The sequence below is a fragment of the Anomaloglossus baeobatrachus genome, chromosome 5 (assembly GCF_048569485.1).
Source record: "Anomaloglossus baeobatrachus isolate aAnoBae1 chromosome 5, aAnoBae1.hap1, whole genome shotgun sequence".
NCBI classification, from domain to species: Eukaryota; Metazoa; Chordata; class Amphibia; order Anura; family Aromobatidae; genus Anomaloglossus; species Anomaloglossus baeobatrachus.
In genome coordinates, this window is record NC_134357.1 from 507,507,854 (window position 1) to 507,534,071 (window position 26,218).

Below are 26,218 nucleotides of genomic sequence, written 5' to 3' on the forward strand. Positions count from 1 at the left end.
CCTGCAAAACTTGGTGTGTGAAGGACGTGTTCCGTCCCTCGCTCAGACTGGGTCCCAGCTTGCACAATATTAACCCAGTGTGACGTCAACGAGATGTAGCGGCCTTGCCCACATGCACTTGTCCACGTGTCTGTGGTTAGGTGGACTTTGGCTGAAACAGCGTTGTTCAGGGCACGTGTGATGTTTTGTGACACGTGGTTATGCAATGCGGGGACGGCACACCGGGAGAAATAGTGGCGGCTGTGGACCGAGTAACGTGGGACAGCTGCCACCATCAGGTCGTGGAATGCTTCTGTCTCAACCAGCCTAAAAGGCAACATTTCCAGCGCAAGCAGTCGCGAAATGTTAGCATTTAGAACTGTGGCATGTGGGGTGTTGGCAGTGTATTTGCGCCTGCGTTCAAAGGTTTGCTGAATGGATAACTGAACGCTGCGCTGGGACAAGGACGTGCTTGATGATGGTGTTCTTTCTGCGTAGGCAACTGCAGGTGCAGGAGTGGAGGAGGCTTGTTCGCAGGCAGCATGGACAGGGGATTGGCTCGCATGCACAACCAGCGAAGACGTAGCAGTGACATCAGCAAGCACTGCTCCTCGACTCTGTTGTACTTCCCACAAAGTCGGGTGCTTGGCTGACATGTGCCTGATCATGCTGGTGGTGGTCAGGCTGCTAGTTTTGGTACCCCTGCTGATGCTGGCATGGCAGGTGTTGCAAATGGCCTTTTTAGAATCATCTGGAGCCAACTTAAAAAACTGCCAGTGTCAGAGTTCCGGGTTTTCCAGTTTTCTTTTGAAAGAGCTTGCCCTTTGTTAACATGGAGTTTTCTGTTCTGTTGCCCTACTTCCTGTCCATCTGTTTAAAAGCCGCCCCTAAAGCTTAGTCCAGTGCCTGAGTATACTGCTTCCTGTGTGCTCCTGCCCTGCTGCTTTTGGTTCCTGATTGTTATTCGGATCCTCTTGGAAAACAACCGACACCGACTCTGGACTTCATCTGGTATCATCTAGCTGTGCCCGGACTCCGTTTGCCGTCTTTGGTCGGCACTTCTGCCCGGTTCCTTCCGTTTAATACCACTCTGGACTCACATCACGTACGGACATTTTTGGACTTACCTATTGCCCTTTTGTGTCCCGGCTGCTGCGCATTTAGGGCTTCTGGGGTGATTGCCAGACAGTCCCTGTATAGGGGTTCGCTCTTGGTGGTCTCCCTGGGGGAGTCCGGTGTGCAGTCCCGGGAATTCCCTTTCGCTCCGTCCCTGGAAGGTATTTCCTGTATTTATGTTCTACTGTGTTTTTGTTCCGTTTATGTACATATTTGCTGGTTGCATATTATAAAGGTCTTGCACCAAGAACTCGTCTCTGGTTGTCATTGCCCTAACGCAATCGAAATCCTCAATACATACAATAGTATTACAGCCAGACTCGGGAAGACCTAACATTTGTACAGGCACCTTGTGTCGTGTTGTTCCGGGGAACAGTTGCCTGACGTCTGCCTGTGGCCACCACTCTGCTTCTTACTGCCTGTTGGGATGCTACGCCTCCCTCCCCCTGTGCACTGCTGTCCTCGCTCTGCATATCCTCCTGCCAGGTTGGGTCAGTTACTGGATCATCCACCACGTCGTCTTCCTCTTCCGCACCCTGCTCCTCCTCCTGACTTCCTGACAATTGTGTCTCATCATCGTCCACCCCTTGTTGAGACACGTTGCCAACTTCGTGAGAACGTGGCTGCTCAAATATTTGGGCATCTGTACATACAATCTCGTCATGGCCCACTTCAACAGGAGCTGGCGAGAGGCCAGAATTTGTGAATGGAAACGTGAACGAACAGCTCTTCCGAGTGTCCAAGTGTGGGATCAGTAATGTCCGTGGACGTGTACTCGGCCTGGTGGTAGGAAGGAGGATCAGGTTCTGAAATGTGCGGTGCAGTATCACGGCTACTGACACTTGACCGTGTGGAAGACAGAGTGTTTGTGGTGGTGCCAATCTGACTGGAAGCATTATCCGCTATCCAACTAACAACCTGTTGACACTGGTCTTGGTTCAAGAGCGGTGTACTGCTGCGGTCCCCAAGAATTTGGGACAGGACGTGCGAGCGACTAGATGTGGCCCTTTGTTGTGGCGAAATTAGAGCTTGCACACAACCTCGGTCTCTGCCTGCACCACCATCACGTCCACTTCCTTGTTCGTTGACAACGCCCTTGCGCATTTTGCAATGCTGTGCTGATGTGTATTCACTAGACTTGTGCGTTATATCCAAGTTTTTGCAAAACTCACACAAATGCAGCGGAAAGCTGCCACCAACAGGCACACACGTGCGGTTTTTAAATGCAAGCACGGAGGCACTAAGAACCTAACAGGTCTCTATCCAGGGACAACGTGGAGCCTCCCAATTTTTGGCTGCCCTGCCTAAGGGCTATACTACAATAGACCCACTTCCTTCCAATGGGCACTTCAGGTTTACAGGCCCTCATGCACGTCTCTATCCAGGGACAACGTGGAGCCTCCCAATTTTTGGCTGCCCTGCCTAAGGGCTATACTACAATAGACCCACTTCCTTACAATGGGCACTTCAGGTTTACAGGCCATCATGCACGTCTCTATCCAGGGACAATGTGGAGCCTCCCAATTTTTGGCTGCCCTGCCTAAGGGCTATACTATAATACACCCACTTCCTGACAATGGGCACTTCAGGTTTACAGGCCCTCATGCACGTCTCTATCCAGGGACAACGTGGAGCCTCCCAATTTTTGGCTGCCCTGCCTAAGGGCTATACTACAATAGACCCACTTCCTTCCAATGGGCACTTCAGGTTTACAGGCCCTCATGCACGTCTCTATCCAGGGACAACGTGGAGCCTCCCAATTTTTGGCTGCCCTGCCTAAGGGCTATACTACAATAGACCCACTTCCTTCCAATGGGCACTTCAGGTTTACAGGCCATCATGCACGTCTCTATCCAGGGACAATGTGGAGCCTCCCAATTTTTGGCTGCCCTGCCTAAGGGCTATACTATAATACACCCACTTCCTGACAATGGGCACTTCAGGTTTACAGGCCATCATGCACGTCTCTATCCAGGGACAATGTGGAGCCTCCCAATTTTTGGCTGCCCTGCCTAAGGGCTATACTACAATAGACCCACTTCCTTACAATGGGCACTTCAGGTTTACAGGCCCTCATGCACGTCTGTATGCAGGGGCATTGGTGAACCTCACAATTTTGGACTGCCCTGGCAAAGGAAAATACTACAAAGACTCACTTCCTCAAAATGGGCACATTAGACTCAAGAGGCCTTCATGTACGTCTCTTCTCAGGGACATCGGAGTGCCACACAATGTTTTCACGTAAAATCTTTCATGTATTAATCTCAAAAAGTAACATACACCAGCTCTATCTCACTATTGGGTATGTGCCCTTAACATTTCTGCCATGAAAAATCATTTTGGGGTCATTTTGGAAGGTTTTCTGGTGAGTCCGTAAAAATGGCGTGAAACGCGGACAAAATTGTTCACAGCTGTGACTTTTGAGTGATAAATGCTTCAAGGGGTCTTCCCCATGCTGTTGCCATGTCATTTGAGCACTCTTCTGAGACTTTTGTGACATTTTTAGGGTTTCTACATGCTGCCGGGGGGTCATTTCACAAAAATACTCGGGTCTCCCATAGGATAACATTGGGCTCGTTGCTCGGGCCGAGTACACGAGTATCTTGGGAGGCTCGGCCCGAGCTTCGAGCACCCGAGCTTTTTAGTACTCGCTCATCACTAAATAGCAGCGCTAATTTCCATCTCCAAACAATTTTCTTCCAATGCATCAGAGACCTGACGATCCAAGGATGGGACAGAGGTTTCACAATACGAGCGGCAAGGTCTAAAAGTGGAAGATCATATTATTGACCTTTTGATATTGTATAGCTTCTCATAATATAAACAAAAATTATGTGAGATTTCATCAGGATTATGAAAATCTCCACTGTCTCTTGATGCACGGGATAGAAGTCGCAGTAGAACGAGGATGTAGGAGTCTTGCATGAGGGAACATGCGTTTATCTAAGGCTTTATAATAAAAACGTTTGCATTGTTCCCTCTTCCTGAGATATTTCTAAGCTAGTAGGGATCTCAGATCCTTTCTTTTTTTAGTAAAGTCTGTGAGGTTTATCTGAAGTCTCAAGGGTATGAAGCTGATAGAGCAAATTCTTGACCTATAGAGCCCTCTCCTTTTAAAGCCTAGACTCAAGTTTGATTAAAATCCCCCTAATGACACATTTTAGTGTTTCTCACTGTAGTATGAGTGAGGTTTGGTCCAAAGTATGTGCCTGAACAAAAGAATCAATAGATTGCTTTAGCTCAGAAATGCATATGTCATCCTTGAGAAGGTTGTCGTTTAATCTCCAAGTATAAGAATGTTGCGCCAGAGAAGGAAGGGAAAGAGATAGTAGCACGGTCTGACAACAAAATGTCTCCTATTGTGGTAGATAGTTCTCATGACATGGCATGATGACTCAAAAGGAAGAAATCTATGCAACTATAGGAGTTGTGAGCAGGCAACAAATAGGTGTAGTCTTTACCTTGTGGATTTACTATACGCCAAACATATGTCAGCTGGAAAGCATGGAGGACCCGTTTTAAGGAACGTAGTTGTCTTAAAGAAACAGTACTTCGACCAGATGAGGAATCCATGGAAGGATTCAAAGTGAATTTAAAGTCTCTGCCTATAATCAGAACTCTTCTGCAAAATCAGAGAGAAAAGTTAGAAAAGCACAGCATGTGGGAATCTGATCTTTATTGGGAAAATAAAAATAAGCTATTGTATATACTGTATTAGTTATCTTCAATTTAAGAAAGACAAATCTATGAATGCCCACAAATCTGAAATGCTTAATATCTCTTTACAGCCAGGCCAGGTTGCACAATTACATTCCTCCTTCTCCTTTAGAGCAGGCTGAATCGCTGGAATATTTAGAGATTAAAATACGGCAAACACATCATCACTATATGCTACAAACTTCCTTGTGGCATTGAGGAAAGCGGAGCTTGATCTGGAGAAATGAAATAAGCTTAATTTACAGTGGTTTGACAGAATCAATGCAATTAAAATGGATCTCCTCCTCGACTCTCCTCCTTTTACTCCAGGTTAAAGTCTGCTATTACCAGATTTAAATGGTCGCACAAAAGGCCTCACATTTCATAAAAATGATTAAGTAAATCCAAAACACCAGGTGGGGCTAGTATTCTGGACTTCCTCCTACACAGCTATGCATCTTTAGGGACACGTCTCTTGGACCTATTCCATCGCAAGTTAACAAAAATGTGGGTGGAGATGTCTGAAGTTAAATATAGCCCACTGGCTGACATTTGGACCTCAACACCCCAGGGTCTTAATGATAACACCTTGCCGATTTTGACAAGGAACCTAATGCTGTTCTTTCGGAGGAGTTGCCGGTCCCTGAATCTCTCTTCAACTCCTGGTCCTCACACCTTTATATGGTAATACCACTTTTTGAAGTGGTCTAGAAAGATATACCTTCGTTAATAAAACAAGAGGGATGCATGCCATTATATTTGACTGTAACACATACTGATATCAAGCCAATACAGTCCTTTTTCCCCAGACTCCGAAGTCGCAGCAGAGGTTTGGTTGCACAGCTGATCTTTATGAGAGATATTTCTCGGTAAACAAACATATATAGACCCCTGACCTCCTTTGAGAAACTTTGTCTGGTGGAGGACCCTCCAACACATATGATCTCTTTATTATATGGGATCTTACTAGGGAGTTCGACATCTACAGACCTTCCATCACCCTTCTTTTCCAGATAAGAGAGGCACCTGAGCAAGTTTCTTTCGGAAGAAGAAATTATTAATTAAACACAGATATTCGTTAAACTCTGTGTCATATAAAAGAAACTACAAAGTACTGACAATGTGGTATAGATGCCCTTTGGGTATCCATGCAATGTTCCCCTCGGCCTGACATTTGTTGGAGGTGTTCTCAAGATGCAGGGTCATACATACACATCTGGTGGTCTTGCTCACCTATTACAGGTTTTTTGGAAGAGATATTTAGCCTGATTAACAGGTAATCTACATATAAAATGAAACCCTGCATTGGAGTTGGTTCTCTTGTCTCTTAGTAATATTTCAATCTCTGGATATAAGAAATTAGACATTTTTTGACACTTGTCAGAAGGCTTTTTCCTCAATTCTGGAAACAGTAAAAAACACCCTCATGAGCCGAGGTTGTTGAAGAGCTAAATGTTACTTTTAGGATGAAGGAACTAATAGGAAAAATAATCAGTCACATCAAGAGGAGGAGGGGAGGAGAGAAGATCCAGCACCGACGTCGGTGCTGGATCTTCTCTCCTCCACTCCTCCTCTTGATGTGACTGATTATTCAGCTGTGGAAGCCAAACCACTTGTTCCGTGAACCGGACCAAAAGTTAGAGATACCTGCTTTGGAGTGGTGAGCTGAACTAAATTCCTTATTTGTGTTTTAATAGGACAGATGACAGACTCGTTGGAGAGGGTTGTGGGCACTTAGACTCTCTGGATTATGGTCATGTTTCCTTTTTTAGAATGAAAAACAAAATTCTCCATGATGTGCTTTTGATTATTTTTTTACTATTCTAAAAACGTACATAGACAAAAATAATTGCACTAGTTTTATTCACACCAATTAGAAATCTCCAATTACATCTGTGTAAAATATAGTATTCGTTCTTTTACTGCTAAATCTTTATGTATAAAATCAGTGTTAAAAATGTTATGTGAGCACAACCTAAAAGAATCAGAACATGATTCTACAAGCCAGTACATTGGTAAAATCTGTAACTCTGTACCGTGTTTTTCCAAAAATAAGACACTGTCTTATATTTTTTTTGCCTCCCAAAAAAGCACTAGGGCTTATTTTTGGAGGAGGTCTTATTCTTGGAGAAACACGGTTGGGGGGGAAGTTTACCCCCAAAAAAGCAGACCCCCCACTTCCCAGGAGACTCATACTCACCAGACCCGGATGTCTGCGTGGCTCCCAGGTCCTCCTGTGATCTCCGGTGGTTGCTGCACGCCGTTCTCCTGTGCTGCTGGCTGACACGCTCACACACACATAGCCGATCCCAGACACACACAGCAAATCACACACACACAGCAGATCCCAGACACACACAGCAAATCACACACATAGCAGATCCCAGACATACACAGCAGATCCCAGACACACACAGCAAATCACACACACAACAGATCTAAGACACACACAGCAAATCATACACACAGCCGATCGCAGACACACACAGCCGATCCCAGACACACACAGCAAATCACACACACAGCAGATCCCAGACACACACAGCAAATCACACACACAGCAGATCCCAGACACGCACTGCAAATCACACACACAGCAGATCGCAGACACATAGAGCCGATTGAAGACACATAGAGCCGATTGCAGACACATAGAGCCGATTGCAGACACATAGAGCCGATCGCAGACACATACAGCCGATCGCAGACACATACAGCCGATCGCAGACACATACAGCCGATCGCAGACACATACAGCCGATCGCACACACACACAACCAATCGCACACACACACAGCCGATCGCACACACACACATACACAGCCGATCACACGCACTCATCACATCCAGCGCTTCCGGCCGCAGGGAATGATGAGAGCAAGTCACGTGTCCGGCTGCAGGTCGTTGCGCTCCACCACACAGCCTCTCAGGATTCTGCCGGCGAGAAGAGATCGGTGTCGCTGGATGTGGTGAGTGTATGATGTTTGTGTGTGCGATCTGATTATGTGTGCGATCCGATGTTTGTGTGTGAGATCGGATGTTTGTGTGTGAGATCTGTTGTGTATGTGTGTGTGTCTGTGAGTGAGATCGGATGTTTGTGTGTGAGATCTGATTGTGTGTGTGAGAGATCTGATGTGTGCGGGTGTGCGATCACTGCAGGTCCTGCCGCTCAGCATTGGGTGAGTGATTGCGGGGTTCCGCTGTCTATAATGAAGTGTCCTGCAGTATCTGTATCTTTTTTAGCTGCACGGACACTTCATTACTGAACCGCGACTAGGGCTTATTTTCGGGGGAGGGCTTATATTTAAGCCTTGCTCCGAAAATGCTAAAAATCCCTGCCAGGGCTTATTTTTAGGGGAGGGCTTATTTTTGGAAAAACACAGTATTTAGTGGTCACTACTCACCTCTGCAGTTATCTGTTGAAGTCTCCTCTTTACACCACACATCACCCCTTACTTGTGTCTCTGTATCATTAATACATTTCACATCTTTACTCTGAAACAAAGATTGTAAGATTCAGACACATGAAAACATTTGGTGAAATGATTTTGAAAAACAGAAAAAAATCAAATAGCTGCAAGTCTCCAGTATAAATCTAACCTTTCTGCTGCTAATTCTAACCAGCAGTCTCCATAACCAGAAAATTGTGAGAAGATCCAGACATCTAATGTCTATAAACAAAAAGAATACATGATCACAACTCACCTAGACCTCTATACATCCCAAATGGTAGATGGTGCTAGGCACATCAAGCTGGTTCCTGGTGTAACAGCGATGATCAAGAGAAGTGGAAAAAGCCAGCAACCATCTTGGCAAAACTCTGAAACTTTATTATGAAAAATCCATAAAAAAACATACAGTGGATAAAAAGCTCGGCGTGTAGACGGGTCTACGCGTTTCAGGCCTAACATAGAACTGGCCCTTAATCATGACAAGATTAAGGGCCAGTTCTATGTTAGGCCTAACATGCGTAGACCCTTGTCTACATGCTGAGCTTTTTATCCACTGTATGTTTTTTATGGATTTTTCACAATAAAACTTCAGAGTATTTCCAAGATGGTTGCTGGCTTTTTCCACTTCTCTTGATCATCTAATGTCTATGATCAGCTTAATATCTACCAAGTATAAATCATACACTGAATGGCCACATTATTAGAGACATCATCTAGTAGCAAGTTAAACCTTCCTTGATCTTCAAAGCCATTTATTGTGTCATAGATTCCACTAAGTGATTGAATAGTTATGTAGGAATATTGGCCCCTGAGGACATTGCAGCTTCTCACAGTTTCCCCAAATTAGAAGGATGTACTGACCTGCTCTGAACAACCTGTTTTATCTCTTCCCAGAGATATTTTATAGGAATAAGATCTGGGGACTATGAAGGCTGGGGAGGTAAGAAAAACCTGCGGTTATATTTCTGGAAAAAATATCTGAGTATCAGACAATTGTAGAAGCAACTGCAAAGTGATCACCTTTGTTGAGCATAATGTTTAGGTAAGCTCCAGCTCCAGTGTCCAAAAGTCCATCCACAGATATCAAAAGACCCAGAATGAGTCACAAAAACATTCCTCACACCTCCATCTCCACCAGACTGAAATGTGTACGACTGATAGAAACGATACATGGATTCATGCTGCTAGACAAGGTTATGTTTTTCCACAGCTCCGTAATGTAATTTATATGTTCTTTTGCCCAATGGAATTTTTTTCCTTTCTGTTTTCCTTGGACAGCAGTGGCATTGGGACTGGTAATCTGATGTTATAGCCATTTGTGCTAAGTATCGCCGCATACATTTGGATACATTAATTGGATACCAGCACTAATTTCTCCTGCAGTTTACATGACCCTGTACGACCTGTTCACAATCTTTCTTGATATCGTCTTCACAAGTGATTTATATTCACAGAATGCACTTTCATTGGATTTTTTTCCTTGATCACAACATTCTTAGTATACGAGCAAGTTCACACTTTCAGTATGTGATCAATATTTTACATCAGGACTTGCAAGCCAAAACCAGGAGTGGATGAAAAATATAGAAGTGGTGCATTATACTTTCGATTGAATGTTCCACTACTGATTTTGACTTACAATTATTGATATAAATAACTGACCAAATAGTGAAAGTGTGAACATGGCCAGTCTTGACACTTTACATGTAATTATTTAACTTTTCCTTTGCGATGTGAAATCACACAAACTAATCACTGCTGTCATAAGTGTATCCTGCTCTGGGGAGACCTCGGGTGTCTGGGACCAAAAGGTCACAACTCCTTATTGTTAACAGGTCTACAACTTGTATTTGAGTGACTCTACTTTCTTGTAGTGCTGTAGGGGTTAAGGACTCCTTAATCTCAGGTGCAGCTCTTTTGTGACCACTCCCTTTGCTGTAAAAAAAAATCACATGTCCTACCATCTGATGCCAGTTACAGATTCTCATTTATATGCTAACCACTTTGGAAGGAGCCTGTCTCTGGAAAAAAACGAGGAGTTGTGACTATTGCAGCTGTGGTGTTTACCTGCATTGGAAAAGCTTGGAGTGTTTTCCTTTTTAAGACTGTTTTCCCCCTCTGATTGCCTTACCTTGTTTTGTATTATTGCAATGCTGAGACTAGTGTACTTTCCAGTCTTCTCACTAACCAGAGAGAGATCAGGGCTAGCGCAGGCCTATGCATGTGATGGAGACGGCGAAGAACCTGTGTAGGGACGTTAATGAGCGTAGGGTACAGAATCAGGTGAGTTGCAGGAGGTGTCCCCGCTCCTCTCTCCCTATCGCCAGAGTCTTCCTTCTATACCATTCCCGTTGCTACCCTTGTGTTGTGCTACACAGTGAGCCTCTGTATGCTCTGGCGAGACATTATAACCGGCACACTTTCTTTCCATGGATCTAAAATGGATCCTGTAGAGGCCCTTGCAGAACGGGTGTAGAGCTTGTCCTTTGGTCTGGTTCGATCCAGGGTTGTACAACCACAGCAGCGAGCCTTGGATCTATCAGCCAGCTATACCATACCCGAACCCATGGTAGCGCTCCCAAATAGATTTTCGGTAGGGTGGCATATGATTTTTGTGTTTCGTGAAGCCTCCGAGCTTTATTTTAAGCTCTGCCTGCAGTCTTCCGAGCATGAGTATTAATGGGTGGGGATTGTGGTCTCCCTACTTCAAGGAGACCCACAATCCTGAGCCTTTTCTCTTCCAACTGACTCTCTGTCACTCTTATTGGTCGATGAATTTTTTGTGGCCTAGGCCTTTTCTATGATGACCCTGACTGAGTCTCACTTGTTGAGCCTCAGCTACGCAAGCTCCAGCTGGGAGACTGGCCAGCAGTGAAGTTTTGTTCTCAATTCCAGCGATGGGCCCCTGACACTAGGTGGAATGACCCAGGCCTTAAGAGTTATTGTTGACAGGGTCTATCAAAAAGGCGCAAGGATGCATTGGTTTCATATGAAACTCCTGAAACATTAGAGGCCGCTATGGCTCCGGCCATGTGTATTGATAGACGCCTCTGGAATAGACCTAAGGTGACTAAAACTGAGATCATATCTGTGTTTTTAGGTAGTGGGGTGGTAGCCATTATAGTGTATTCTCTTTTTGTACAGACTCATGGCCTCTACTGTGATACGATGGCTAAGTCCACTCCAATATTCGCTATCGACCCTGCGCTTCTCAATCGTGCGCATAGGGGCTCTTCACAAGGAGCTTCCTTCTTGTTATGTCTTGGGAGGTCTCGCTACTCCTATCGTATTGGGTCTTCCCTGGCTAATTGTGCATAATCCGGTACTGGACTGGCAGTCTAGTGAGATAGTCAGGTGCAGTGAGTTCAGCAGGAATAATTGACTAAATACGGTGATGTCCTCTGTCTCCACTAAAGCTGTACCCTCTTTTTTGTATGATTTTGTTGATGTATTCTTGGAAGGGGTGCCAAGATCTGCCTCACCAGTGTGCATATGAGTGCCCTGTTCACTTGCTTTCCGGGGCAAAACTTCCCAAGACCAGCTGTATAATCTTTCTGGTCCTTAAAGGCAAACTATGACATTTTATATATCGGAGAGTCTTGCTAATGGACATATCAGACCTTCCTCTCCTCCTGTGGCAGCAGGGTTCTTCTTTGTTAAGAAAAAAGATGGAGGTCTCCATCCCTGTTTAGATTTTCGAGAGTTGAATCAAATTACCATCCATGACGCTTATCCTCTCCCGCTCATCCCTGCCTTATTTTTATCAGATTCTTGGTGCTAAATGGTTCTCCAAGTTGGATCTCAGGGGTCTTATAATCTGATTAGAGTCAGAGAAGGGGATAAGTGGCAAACGACCTTTCACATGCCTGAAAGGTATTATGAAAACTTAAGCCATGGCTTTTGGTTTGACGAATGCCCCCGCCATTTTTCAACATTTTGTCATTTACATTTTTGTCACTTGGTGGTTAGAGTTGTGCTGGTATGTCTAGATGATATTTTGATTTAGTCATCGAACTTCAATATAGATAAGGTACATGTAAACAGGTGTTATAGATATGACGTAATAATAATAGTATGCCAAACTGGAAAAGTGTATATTCGCCGTGCAGGAGGTGACATTTTTTGGCTTCTTGGTGTCATCTGCTGGTTTCTGGATGGCCCAGATAAGGTCCGTGCTATTCTGGAGTGGGATCCTTCTAAAAATCTGAAAGCACTACAATGCTTTCCGGGGTTTGGTAATTATTATAGGAAGTTCATCCAGAACTTCTTGTTGATAGTCATATCTGTGAAGAATTTGACAAAGAAAAGTACAGACTTTGAGGTGGTCCGACCTCACCCGTCAGGCTTTCTATTTGAAGAGATGCTTTGCTACGGCACCTGTGCTCGTCCAACCTGATTCCCCACAACCATTTATTGTTGAAGTTGATCCGTCAAACGTGCTGTCTCCTAATAAGTGGCATCCACGCGCCTTTTTCTCAAAGAAGGTTATAGATGGCCGAAAGGAACTATATTGGTAATAGAGAACTGCTGGCCATAAAACTGGTATTTGTAGAAGGTGTCATTTTTAGAGAGCGCAGTTCAGCCTGTCACTTTGATTACCCAATCATAAAAATCTTCTGTACCTCAAATCTGCTAAGTGCCTTAATCCTAGTCAAACTAGGTGGTCCTTATTTTTTTTACCAGGATTAACTATCATCCCGGGTTTAAAAATGTCAAAACTGATGCATTGTCCCTGAGTTTTCCTGTAGGAAGTAGCTCAGATGACTGTCTTTATAATACAGGAGGGGGTGGTCTTTTCAACTGTATGCTCCGAACTCAAAGGTGAGGTGCTGAAGGCTCATTGGGATGCCCCTCAAGGAAATTATTGGTACATTTGCAGTTGCGCCTGAAAATTTCAAGGGAGTCAGTACTTGTATAACAGCAAGGTAATAAAGCAACCTTTCATCTTCTTTCTTGTTGGTTTTGGTGGCCAAGGTGTCATAAGAACGTGGTAGATTTTGTGTAGACCTATAATGTCGGTGCACATTCTAAAACCCTGTATACTCATCTGTCTGGGTCTCTCCTACCTTTGACTATACCTAACATACCATGGACTCATTTATCTATGGACTATATTATTGACCCTCCTTCGTTTGCTAGGAAAACAGTGATCTTCGTAGTGTTGGATAGGTTCAGTAAAATGGCACACTTCATTGCTTACATGCTCTCCCTAATGCAAAATAGTTAGCTCATGTGTTTGTTTCTGAGATTGTAAAGCTTCACGGGGTTCCCTCTGATATGGCTTCAAAACGGGACACCCAGTTTGTCTCTAAATTTTGTAGGGTGTTTTGTTCTCGTCTAGGGGTACATCTGTCTTTTTCCTCAGCGTTCCATTCCCAGTCTACCAGGCAGACTGAACGCTTGGATTAAAGTTTGGAGACTTACCCAAGGTGTTCTGTCCGATAACCACAAAAATAGGTTGTCTTACCTTTGGCTGAGTTTGCATTAAATAACTGTTGCAATGGATCCACGGGCAGGTCATCCTTTTTTGGTGCCTACAGGTTCCACCCTCAGTTCTGTATTTCAGTATGGAGGGGTCTTCAAGGGTTCCTGAGGAGGAACGATTTTCCTTGTCACTCTTTTCTATATGTAATGGAGTACTGAAGAACCTGAGGGTTATGGGAAAGAGGTATAAACGCGTTTGTCAGATCAGGGTCTGTGTGTGAATGATTAAGTATGGTTGTCCACTAGGAATATCAAGTTGAAGGTTCCATCTTAGAAACTGGGTCCTAGGTTCATCAGCCCGTATAAAATGATCACCGTAATTAACCCTGTGGCCTTTTGGCTTGAGCTACCCCAGCACTTACACTGCATAACATTTTTCACAGGTTATTACTCAAGACATTTGTTGCGTCTCTGGAGCCGACATCATTACCACATCCTCAAATTATTGTTGATGGCAATCTTGAGTTTCAAGTGGCAAGAATCGCCGATTCACGTTTGGATTGCAGTTCTCTTCAATATTTCATACACTGGAGGGGTCATGGCCCGGAGGAACAGACTTGGGTACCTGCATCAGAAGTGAACACCAGTAAATTGGTGTGTTAATTCCATGCATCTCATCCAGACAAGCCAGGTCCTGAGAGTCCAGAGGTCCATTATAGAAGGGGGTACTATCATGAGTGTGTCCTGCTTTGGGAATATAGATTCTCATTTCTATACTGACTTCTTTGGAAGAAGCTGAGGAGTCGTGACTATTGCAGCTGGGGTGTTTTGCTGCATTTGAGGAGCTTGGAGTATTTTCCTTTTTGTGTCTGTTTTCCCACATCTGTCTCCCTTATCTTGTGTTGTATTATTGCAGAGGTGAGACTAGTATTCTCGCTGGCCTTCTCACTAGCTATGGTGACATCAGGGCTAGCGAGGACCTAGGCACGTGATAGCGATGAGGGGGAAGGACCCATCTAGGTATATTGGTGAGATAGGGTACAGACTCAAGTGAGTTGGAGGTGTCCCTACTCCTCTCTCCCTATCACCAGGGCTTTGTTACTATATATTTCCTATTATTACCCTTGTATTGCGCTACATGCTGAGCGTCTCTACGCTTTAGTGTGACACACAGTGATGGGTCGATTTCCAAATGGAGATGCTGTAATCATAAAATAGCTGGTGTCACTAATAAGTTGTCCATTCAGTGTAAAATATATGTGAATAAAATTTGACTGAACACAAGATCTTCATGGCCGTCTACACATCATAGGGAGATTTCATGACACCCTTCTCTCCATCTACCTGATCATCCTGAGGAACATTGGGATTTTCTTGTTTACAGTCCTGTGGAAGAAGAGGACGGGGACATCTCTCTGGTGTTGTCCTCTCACTGGATAGAACTGGAGGAAACACATACAGGGGCTGAATTCATTCTTTACATACAGATAATTATAGGCCGTGTATATTTAGTCCTGTCTATTACCTGGTGATGTGAGGGGCTGAGGAACATCCATCATGACGTTTTTGTACAGATCTTTGTGTCCTTCTAAATACTCCCACTCCTCCATGGAGAAATAGACGGAGACATCCTGACACCTTATAGGAACCTGACACATACAATGATACTGTCAGCCCCCGATCCCTTCATAGCGTTAGTGTATAATGTCCCAGCATTCCCAGCAGTGTCACCTCTCCAGTCAGCAGCTCAATCAGCTTGTAGGTGAGTTCTAGGATCTTCTGCTCATTGATGTCCTCATGTATCAGGGGGTGAGGTGGAGGCCCCGTGATTGGGCTCAGGGGTCTTCCACATCTCTCAGACACAGGGTCCTGACAGCGCTCACTAGAGGTCTTTTTCACTACTGTATAATCCTGGTTATGGAGAGACACATAAATAAATCTCAATACAGACATTTCCAGAGTCCTCACCTCTCCAGTTCTGTCCATCTGTTATTCCCATAGATAAGAATGATGTAATGTGACGTCATCAGAATCTCTCACCTCTCCAGTAAGCCGGAAGAGGATCTCTAGGGTGAGGTGTAATATCCTCTCCGCCATCTTGTCCCTGTCCCTATCCATCCTTGAAGGGTCAATCAGGAAAATTCTCTTATATAGAAGATCTGAGAGGATCTGATATTGTAGGGACCTGAATGAGGAGAAGATGACGATGTAACATCAGAAAGATCCCATGTAAGAAATCTCCGGAGCTGTTACCGGCTTCAATGATCCCTACATCCAGTCCTGGCCCCGTCCTGCCCCCGGTATAACACACAATCCAACTATAGTCACACACAAAGATTTATCACAGAATATCTCCAATCCAACGGGACATACTAAAAAGAATGATGAAAAGGAATAAATTAAAAGAATGAGGATAATACCTTATTAGATGTCTATTATGTAGATGTATAAAAGGTTTCTTTTTATCAAGTTAGACATGGAATGAACATTATATATGAACATTATAGGTGTGGAATGATCATGAAATATATGTAGATAATAGGAAAATGAACACATATCCCATAAAACCAGGTGTATATTATGTTACCTGAGCATTATATGAGCAAGGATGGTTGACCTTAGGGAGATCAACATCCACCACTGCGGAGACACCATCACGTGTTTCTCAACGCAGTTATTCTAGAGCAATGCCCCCTGAGAAATATTCAAAGCAAGAAAGCCTGCGGAGACACCATCACATGTTTCTCAACGCTGGCAGGAAACTAGCCAGGTCTTTCACCGGGAAGGAACAACTACGGGAAGGGCAGTCTCCAGTCAAGGAGACCACCTATGCCAAACATGGTATCCATCCACAGACAGCCGTTTCGGGGTATTTGCCCCTCATCAGTGTGGAGTAGGAATCTGGCTAGTGGGAGCATTGCCTAGTAAAAGACTATGTGAGCAAGGATGGTTGACCTTAGGGAGATCAACATCCACCACTGCGGAGACACCATCACGTGTTTCTCAACGCATTGATTCTAGAGCAATGCCCCCTGGGAAATATTCAAAGCCTGAGCATTATAGGTGTGGAATGATCATGAAATATATGTAGATAATAGGAAAATGAATGCATATGGCATATAACCAGGTGTATATTAAGTTATCTGAGCATTATAGGTGTGGAATGATCATGAAATATATGTAGGTAATAGGAAAATGAATGCATATGGCATATAACCAGGTGTATATTAGATTACTTGAGCATTATAGGTGCGGAATGATCATGAACTATCAGTAGATTACAGGAAAATGAATGCATATAGCATATAACCAGGTGTATATTATGTTACCTGAGCATTATAGATCTGGAATGATCATGAAATATCTGTAGATAATAGGAAAATGAACGCATATGGCATATAACCAGGTGTATATTATATTACCTGAGCATTATAGGTGTGGAATGATCATGAAATATCTGTAGATAATAGGAAAATGAACACATATGCCATATCATATAACCAGGTGTATATTACATTACCTGAGCATTATAGGTGTGGAATGATCATGAAATATCTGTAGATAATAGGAAAATGAATGCATCTGGCATATAACCAGGTGTATATTATGTTACCTGAGCATTATACGTGTGGAATGATCATGACATACATGTAAATAATAGGAAAATGAATGCATATAGCATATAACCAGGTGTATATTATATTACTTGAGCATTATAGGTGTGGAATGATCATGAAATATCTGTAGATAATAGGAGAATGAACGCATATGGCATATATCCAGGTGTATATTATGTTACCTGAGCATTATAGGTGTGGAATGATCATGAAATATCTGTAGATTACAGGAAAATGAGCGCATATGCCATATAACCAGGTCTATATATATATATAGTTATATGACATATGCGTTCATTTTCATATTATCTACAGATATTTCATGATCATTCCACACTTATAATGCTCAGGTAACGTAATATACACCTGGTTATATGCCATATGCGTTCACTTTCCTTTTATCTACAGATATTTCATGATCATTCCACACCTATAATGCTCAGGTAACTTAATATACACCTGGTTATATGCCATATGCATTCATTTTCCTTTTATCTACATATATTTTATGATCATTCCACACCTATAATGCTCAGTCAACATAATATACACCTGCTTATATGCCATATGCGTTCACTTTCCTTTTATCTACAGATATTTCATGATCATTCCACACCTATAATGCTCAGGTACTGTCAGCAAACCTCAAACAGAGGGAGGCCACTTATCAAATAATAGTGAATATAGTAATAAGAGGCTAAAATTTAACTTTTAATTCTAAAATATTAAAAGCCCGAGAGGGGTACATGTAACCATGAAACTCTCCAGTGCTCTGGGATCTCAGATAATAGCTTATCGTAGCACAGGGAGTCAATAATGTATAACAAACATAACAAAAAAACACAAAATACATAAATGATAAATTGAGTAGATTATATCCACCCGTGGGACAGTGGTCCACCTTCTGGGGAAGAAAAAATAATCAAAAAAACTCAATATACCTAAATCAAGAGCTAGATGTTGGTCCTCAGTGGAAAGACCAACACAAATACTATTGCTCAATATGCAAAATAAATGGGAACAATCTCACCCATGTTCAGTGGTCTAGGGCAACTCAGGATCTCCTCCGTGTGGGTCCTCTTTATGTCATCAGGTTGTCACTGACCCTACATAAACCTAGGAGATTAATTTAGCCTGTTGCCCAAACTTCTGTCCTGACAAGGACAGACCACAGCTGGCCCTCTCTATATACCCCTACACCGATCCTAGCCACGTCCCGACGCGTTTCATCATATAAGACTCATCAGGGGACTCCGGTGTTTAGATAGAGGCCAGAGGTCCTAAGCCCTCGCTCCCAGAATAACATAAGGGAACCAGAGCCACAGTGATAGAGGGTATATAAATGGTATCAGTCCAATAGGGATTATAGGCCAATTAAGAGACTCACCAGTGGTGATTCAGTTGCGCAGGTGGATCCATATCTAATATGATGCATATTGATGTCCCATGATGACGCCGCCTCCTGCACCAACCTCGTGTACACTTGGAACGCAAACAGCGTCCACGCTAAGATCCCATAGAGCACTTCCGGTCTCGCGACGATAAACCGGAAGTGCGTCATATCGAGGGCGGGACCATCGCTACAAGCTAGTGCGCACGCTCCAAGCCACAGGCACAGGGCGGCGTTCAATTTGCCTACCGGAAATGAGGTGACGCGATCAAGAGGCGGTGGGAGTGGCAGGTGCGTCATACAAACATCAAACCGCCCACCGCCCATCCAGTGAGATCACGGATAATGATGACACGCCCTACACTCCCAGTGCCCAGAATGCACGTAGGGAAACAGACCCCGGTCCACTACACATCTCGTGCACCGGATCAAATCCCAGTCTCACATTCCAAACAATGAGAGGCACAAAAAACACCATCGTCAGGATGGGGGCACCATGCAAATCGCAGTGCTCATACCCCAATAACAAAAACAGAACCCGACAGATGGGGGGTACCCCATTAGCACATAAAGGAGGGGATCATGGGGCAGGATCACATTGCTGGATGCACCTATCTGAAAATCACCACACATCTTAGTATGAGTCATCTTAATAATCTTATTCAGTGTATTCGGCTTTCATCACACATAAAATTATAGTCATGTTACCCAGATATTACAAATGTGTACAAATCCAGGGTTCCACATATATAGAGGGATTAATCACTGTATTCACTGTCCCTCCAAGACTATACAGGTTACATTTACTTCAAAAGATTGGTCAAGGTTATCATTGGCCAGACACATTTGGGCTAAACATGGTGGTAATCCTACTGCTATCCGTTTTGTGGGTATTGATGTCGTCCCCAGACCAAAGCGGGGTGGCGACTGGGACAGGCGGGTTCTCCAACAGGAAACGAAATGGATATTTAGATTAGGCACCTCGTCCCCGGGGGGCCTAAATGAACAGCTTCAATTTGCCAGCTTTATCTAGACATTAGGAGAATTACTAGCCAATGATAACCTTGACCAATCTTTTGAAGTAAATGTAACCTGTATAGTCTTGGAGGGACAGTGAATACAGTGATTAATCCCTCTATATATGTGGAACCCTGGATTTGTACACATTTGTAATATCTGGGTAACATGACTATAATTTTATGTGTGATGAAAGCCGAATACACTGAATAAGATTAGTAAGATGACTCATACTAAGATGTGTGGTGATTTTCAGATAGGTGCATCCAGCAATGTGATCCTGCCCCATGATCCCCTCCTTTATGTGCTAATGGGGTACCCCCCATCTGTCGGGTTCTGTTTTTGTTATTGGGGTATGAGCACTGCGATTTGCATGGTGCCCCCATCCTGACGATGGTGTTTTTTGTGCCTCTCATTGTTTGGAATGTGAGACTGGGATTTGATCCGGTGCACTGGGAGTGTAGGGCGTGTCATCATTATCCGTGATCTCACTGGATGGGCGGTGGGCGGTTTGATGTTTGTATGACGCACCTGCCACTCCCACCGCCTCTTGATCGCGTCACCTCATTTCCGGTAGGCGAATTGAACGCCGCCCTGTGCCTGTGGCTTGGAGCGTGCGCACTAGCTTGTAGCGATGGTCCCGCCCTCGATATGACGCACTTCCGGTTTATCGTCGCGAGACCGGAAGTGCTCTATGGGATCTTAGCGTGGACGCTGTTTGCGTTCCAAGTGTACACGAGGTTGGTGCAGGAGGCGGCGTCATCATGGGACATCAATATGCATCATATTAGATATGGATCCACCTGCGCAACTGAATCACCACTGGTGAGTCTCTTAATTGGCCTATAATCCCTATTGGACTGATACCATTTATATACCCTCTATCACTGTGGCTCTGGTTCCCTTATGTTATTCTGGGAGCGAGGGCTTAGGACCTCTGGCCTCTATCTAAACACCGGAGTCCCCTGATGAGTCTTATATGATGAAACGCGTCGGGACGTGGCTAGGATCGGTGTAGGGGTATATAGAGAGGGCCAGCTGTGGTCTGTCCTTGTCAGGACAGAAGTTTGGGCAACAGGCTAAATTAATCTCCTAGGTTTATGTAGGGTCAGTGACAACCTGATGACATAAAGAGAACCCACACGGAGGAGATCCTGAGTTGCCCTAGACCACTGAACATGGGTGAGATTGTTCCCATTTATTTTGCATATTGAGCAATAGTATTTGTGTTGGTCTTTCCACTGAGGACCAACATCTAGCTCTTGATTTAGGTATATTGAGTTTTTTTGATTATTTTTTCTTCCCCAGTAGGTGGACCACTGTCCCACGGGTGGATATAATCTACTCAATTTATCATTTATGTATTTTGTGTTTTTTTGTTATGTTTGTTATACATTATTGACTCCCTGTGCTACGATAAGCTATTATCTGAGATCCCAGAGCACTGGAGAGTTTCATGGTTACATGTACCCCTCTTGGGCTTTTAATATTTTAGAATTAAAAGTTAAATTTTAGCCTCTTATTGCTATATTCACTATAATGCTCAGGTAACTTAATATACACCTGGTTATATTCCATATGCATTCATTTTCCTATTATCTACATATATTTCATGATCATTCCACACCTATAATGCTCAGGTAACATAATATACACCTGGTTATATGCCATATGCATTCATTCTCCTATTATCTACAGATATTTCATGATCATTCCACACCTATAATGCTCAGGTAAACGTAATATACACCTGGTTATGTGCGATATGTGTTCATTCTCTTATTATCTACATATATTTCATGATCATTCCACACCTATAATGCTTAGGTAACATAATATACACCTAGTTATATGGCATATGCATTCATTTTCCTATTATCTACAGATATTTCATGATCATTCCACACCTATAATGCTCAGGTAACATAATATACACCTGGTTATATGCCATATGCGTTCATTTTCCTATTATCTACATATATTTTGTTATGGTTAATATTTTATATTAAGTTTTGATTATCATTTAAGCAATTTATTTATGTTTAATAATTTTGTATTTTTGTATTAGCTTTATAAGTGTTATTTATAAAAGCAATAGCACTGGGTGTAGTCTCTTTAAAGAGGCCTTTGTCTAAAGTTTCTTTGTTACTGAAGGTCCAGAAAACTGGACAGATCTGGTTTTAAGGAATTCAGCAGGATCCATAATTTACGATTTTGTTATTTCCAACTTTCATTCCATTTTTGGTCATGTACTAAGCCGTCCCCTTATCTTTTGTGGTTTTAATAAACTACTGTTTGGGCATCTGAGATTCAGACAAAGCCTGGTACACGGACATTGACTGTGTGTTCTTGTGTTTGTCTCCGATGCATCGGTATTAATTGGACCAACATTGGCAGATCTGGAGATCCCTTGCATCTCACCCTAAATTAGCTCTCCCAGGAAAAGGGGTTTCCATGACAGAACATGGTGCCGAAACCCGGGATGGTTACTGGACCTCTCTGTGACCCGACTACAAAGACCTTCCCAGGAACCACTGAACAAAATCCGCGGTGAGTAACCCATTGTGTTACAAATGTTTCAGTGCTTTCTGGAGGTCCGAGACGGGTACGTAGTGGTCCAACAAGACCATTCTTATCAAACCTCTGCCAGTGTTTGGATTTTGTGTGTATGATTGAAATAATAGGGATATGCCATCTGTGATCTGTTATATGTATCAATTTGTTTTTAAATGTGCGAATGATTGTTGAAGGAAATTGAATGAAGAGTATATCATCTCAGCAGTTGAAAGATTATATGTTGTCCTGTGTTTTCTATATGACTGTTATGTCTAGAATTATATTTTAAGCTATGAGGATCCTTTAATGTGGGACTGATTGATCTTTGAGTGACGGATGTATTGTAAAAATCTGATAAACCATTGTGCTGGCGTTTATGTTCTCTTGCATTTGCATTTAAGATAGGAATTGGCTTAATAGGAGTTGTAGTTTTTAATCATCCAGTTTATCCAGACAAAGAAACATATAGCCAGAGAGGGAAAACATATTGTAGATTTTATTTTTGGAGCTGCGCCCTCTACAGGACAAGAAAGGGAACTTGTTTGAGTAGTTGAAATCTGATATGCTCTGGTCTGGATACACTGTCTCTTTTGTGTTTGATGTAATCTGTTTGAGTCAGAGGTAGATGGAGATTTTGTAGGAAATTAGCTTAGTCTCCCATGATATATTATATTGAGAAGTAGAAGTAATCCCAATAACTGTTGGTAGTAGAGTTTATGAATTGTTATTTGTTTGGTTCTGTCTCAGAATTGTACGGGTACAGAGGGCTGGTAACCTGATGCTTCCTAGAAATTCTTCTCTTGCGAGAACAGTGGTTCTGGGAGTAGAAATCCTTCTCTTGCGAGCAAATTGGTGCTGGGAGAAGAGTAGAGTCTTCTGCGGTTAAGACTCTATGGCCCATTTCAGTTCTACGGTTAACTGCGGGCATTGAAGTTGCAGTCAGAGGACTGGCAGCTATAGGATGTAATCAGCCTCAGAGGTACCACCCATGTCCCTACAAAGAATATAGAAGAAAGACGAAAAGGGAATGAAGCAATGGATTGATGCAACATGTTATTGGAATTTTTTTTTATTTGGGAGACGTTTTTCTGCAAATGTGAAGACTGTTTGAAAGATAAAAACAAACAGGTTAGAATGTGGTAAAGTATCCAAGTGTCTCTCACTGAGTGACCATAAATCAGATTAAACCATTCATGGTGGTGTATATGTAATCTGTGATAGTATAAAGGCCCAGGGAACGCTGCAGTCTCTATAACTGATGTAAAACCTGCACTGCCTCCCCCCTTCAGCACCCCTGCCATATGCAGGATCATTGGGATAGACCTGCAGACATTGTGGCCAACACAGTCTCTCTGGAGCTAATATTGCGTGTCCTGTGTTTCCCCATGCCCAGGCATATTGCCCTTGCTACCTAGATCCTGAATCTCCTGTAAAATTACCCTTACATTTAGAACATATCTCCAGGGTATTCAGGAGGTATATCTGGCCACATAGGAAAACCTAATCTTGGTAACTTTCCAGAGAATGGAGTTTAACAGAGGATTAGACACTGGTTTTAGGCAGAATAAGCGACAAGATCTGTTGCAGATTGTAGCATAGGACCATACTCAGTTTTGGGTATGAACATAATGATAAGAATCATGGACTATTGCTGCGGTGTGTTATAAATGCCCATAGACCTACAGTCCAGGGCGCTGTACCAGTCTCCCAAAGTGGAGCAATATGAAATGGATGTATTTGAGGGACATATCCCCTGGGGAGCTGAACTAGAAAGGAAAGCGTTAATTTGGCCCCCCTGCAGCCAAGTAGAAGAAAAGGGAGGGGTAGAGGGGGAATCCACCACAAGAAGGAGATAAGAGACTAAACTACAGGAATACACAAAAGAGTGAAGAGAAAAAAAAATAGCCTATATGTAACCATTATAGAGGAGAAATAACACAATAATGTTTATTGAGAACAAGTAAAATGGTTCAGTGGGTACAACCGAGAAAGGGCAGCATCACAACAATCAAAATATGTAAAAGGATTTATAATGTTGGATTATAAAGGAATGTTTATAATGATGACCACAAGCAGCAATGTGAATAGACCCGTATTGACCTATAATGATACAAAAAGCAGCATGAGTTATAAAAAGTAACATGCTGCGTGTGTATGTAAGGCAATGAGTTTATAGAACAGAATGGAATGATGGTGAAGTATATTACAGCAGCAATGTATGAAGAACCATACAAAAGTACATGGTGTAAATGTAAGGTGCTAAAAAAAAAAGAGAAAATGTGCAAGCAGTAGCAATGGTAAATGTGTCAGCTAAAAAGACTGAAGGTATGTCAGCCATGCTGCATAGGAAGATAACACAATGTGTGAGAGGATGGTGCCTCACTACGGACATCTTGTTGGTGTGTGATGTCCAGAACCAATGTGTGGTTTTGTGATTAGTGTCACCTTCATCAGGGTGTGGGGTTGTCGCAGCCCTAGAGGCTTTAAAGGCTTAGACTACAGCAATGTAAAAGGTTGGGCTTGTGGGCAAAACGTTTTTTTGTTTTTTTTGAGGGGACAAATGTCCCAAAAAGGCAACAACTACTATCGTGACCCCCACCACCATAGGAAACTGACAATTCAGATGTCTCCCACAACCCCATTGTCATCCCCCGGGGACTATATTCACTGTTCCTATTTTGTGACCCAGGTTTTAGTTTTCTCATATTCACTTATTAATTTAAGGACAGACGTGTTGCAGAAAATTGGGACCTGCATAGAATTTACCCTAATTGGGCCCAAGGTGACCACCCCCCTTAAGAGAAGGCACCCTGTGTAGTCTCCGAATCCTGACTGACAATTCCCAAAGCTAGTTGTTTGACTCGAGAATAAACCCAGACAGTTGTGGTCACATAAGCAAAATAGACGTGGGAAAAACCTTTAACCCTTTACCGCCACAAGCAGGTTGGATATATAGCCGGCGTCCTCACCCAAGAACACGGTGGCAGACAGCACCCTCCAGAGTATTACTCTGGGATACTACATTCAGTTATTACAGTGACCCCTGCTTGTGTAAGAGCTGGGCAGCTGTTTCAGGACTCTATTAGAAAGACAGAGGACATAGTGTTAAGCTGCCCCCTCACTCCAAGCTCCTCATGCTGTATCTGAAAGACTCTAACAGGCTCAGACCCACCATCCTTCAGTATAAAGGCCGGACAAATATTACGTTTTTCCCTCTTTACATTCCCCCATAATGCTCTCAAACTGTAATGGTCTAAATCCAGCTGCATGATTAACAGTGGATTGTAGAAAAGGGAGGAGAATATTTGGATGGGGAAGTGGGAGGGACCGTGAGCCAAGACCTGCCCCTGAGGGAGGGACCATGAGACAAGACATGTCCCTGTGGGAGAGACCGTGAGACAAGACCTGCCCCTGTGGGAGAGACCGTGAGACAAGACTTGCCCCTGTTTTTCAAACTAGCAGGTGAAGAAGTTCAGTTTGATATGACTCATGACTGTCAGGCATTGGTGGAGGCAGAAACAAAGGACTTTGCAAATATCACTGATGTACCACTCACTAACCCATCTGCTGAGTATTTTATAGATGGTTCCATAGCTTTGGACAATGATCAAGGACTGTTCATCACCGGGTATGCAGTAGTCTACAATGGTAAGGCAGTAAGAACCACTCCCCTCGAGCTACTCTGCGCAAGAGGTTGAGCTGAAGGCATTCGCTGTAATGTGCAGTCTGGGAAAAGGTAAGAAGAGTAATGTATTTTCTGACTCACAATACGCTTTTGGGGTAGCACACGACTTTGGCGTCATTTGGCGGAGCCGTAATTTCCTGACCTCTGTTGGCAAACCCATAAAGTATGCGCAGGCGGTAGAGCAGCTACTCGCAGCACTCACCATTCCCCAAAGGGCAGCCATAGTCAAAGTATCGGCACACACACGGGAACAAACTCCCCTTGCAGTAGGGAATGCACTGGCCGA

General features: G+C 43.3%; 1 pseudogene; it reads right to left on the minus strand.

The window, feature by feature from the left end:
- LOC142312853 (uncharacterized) overlaps window positions 1-26,218 on the minus strand; it is a 206,937-nt pseudogene that overhangs the window by 85,178 nt on the left and 95,541 nt on the right.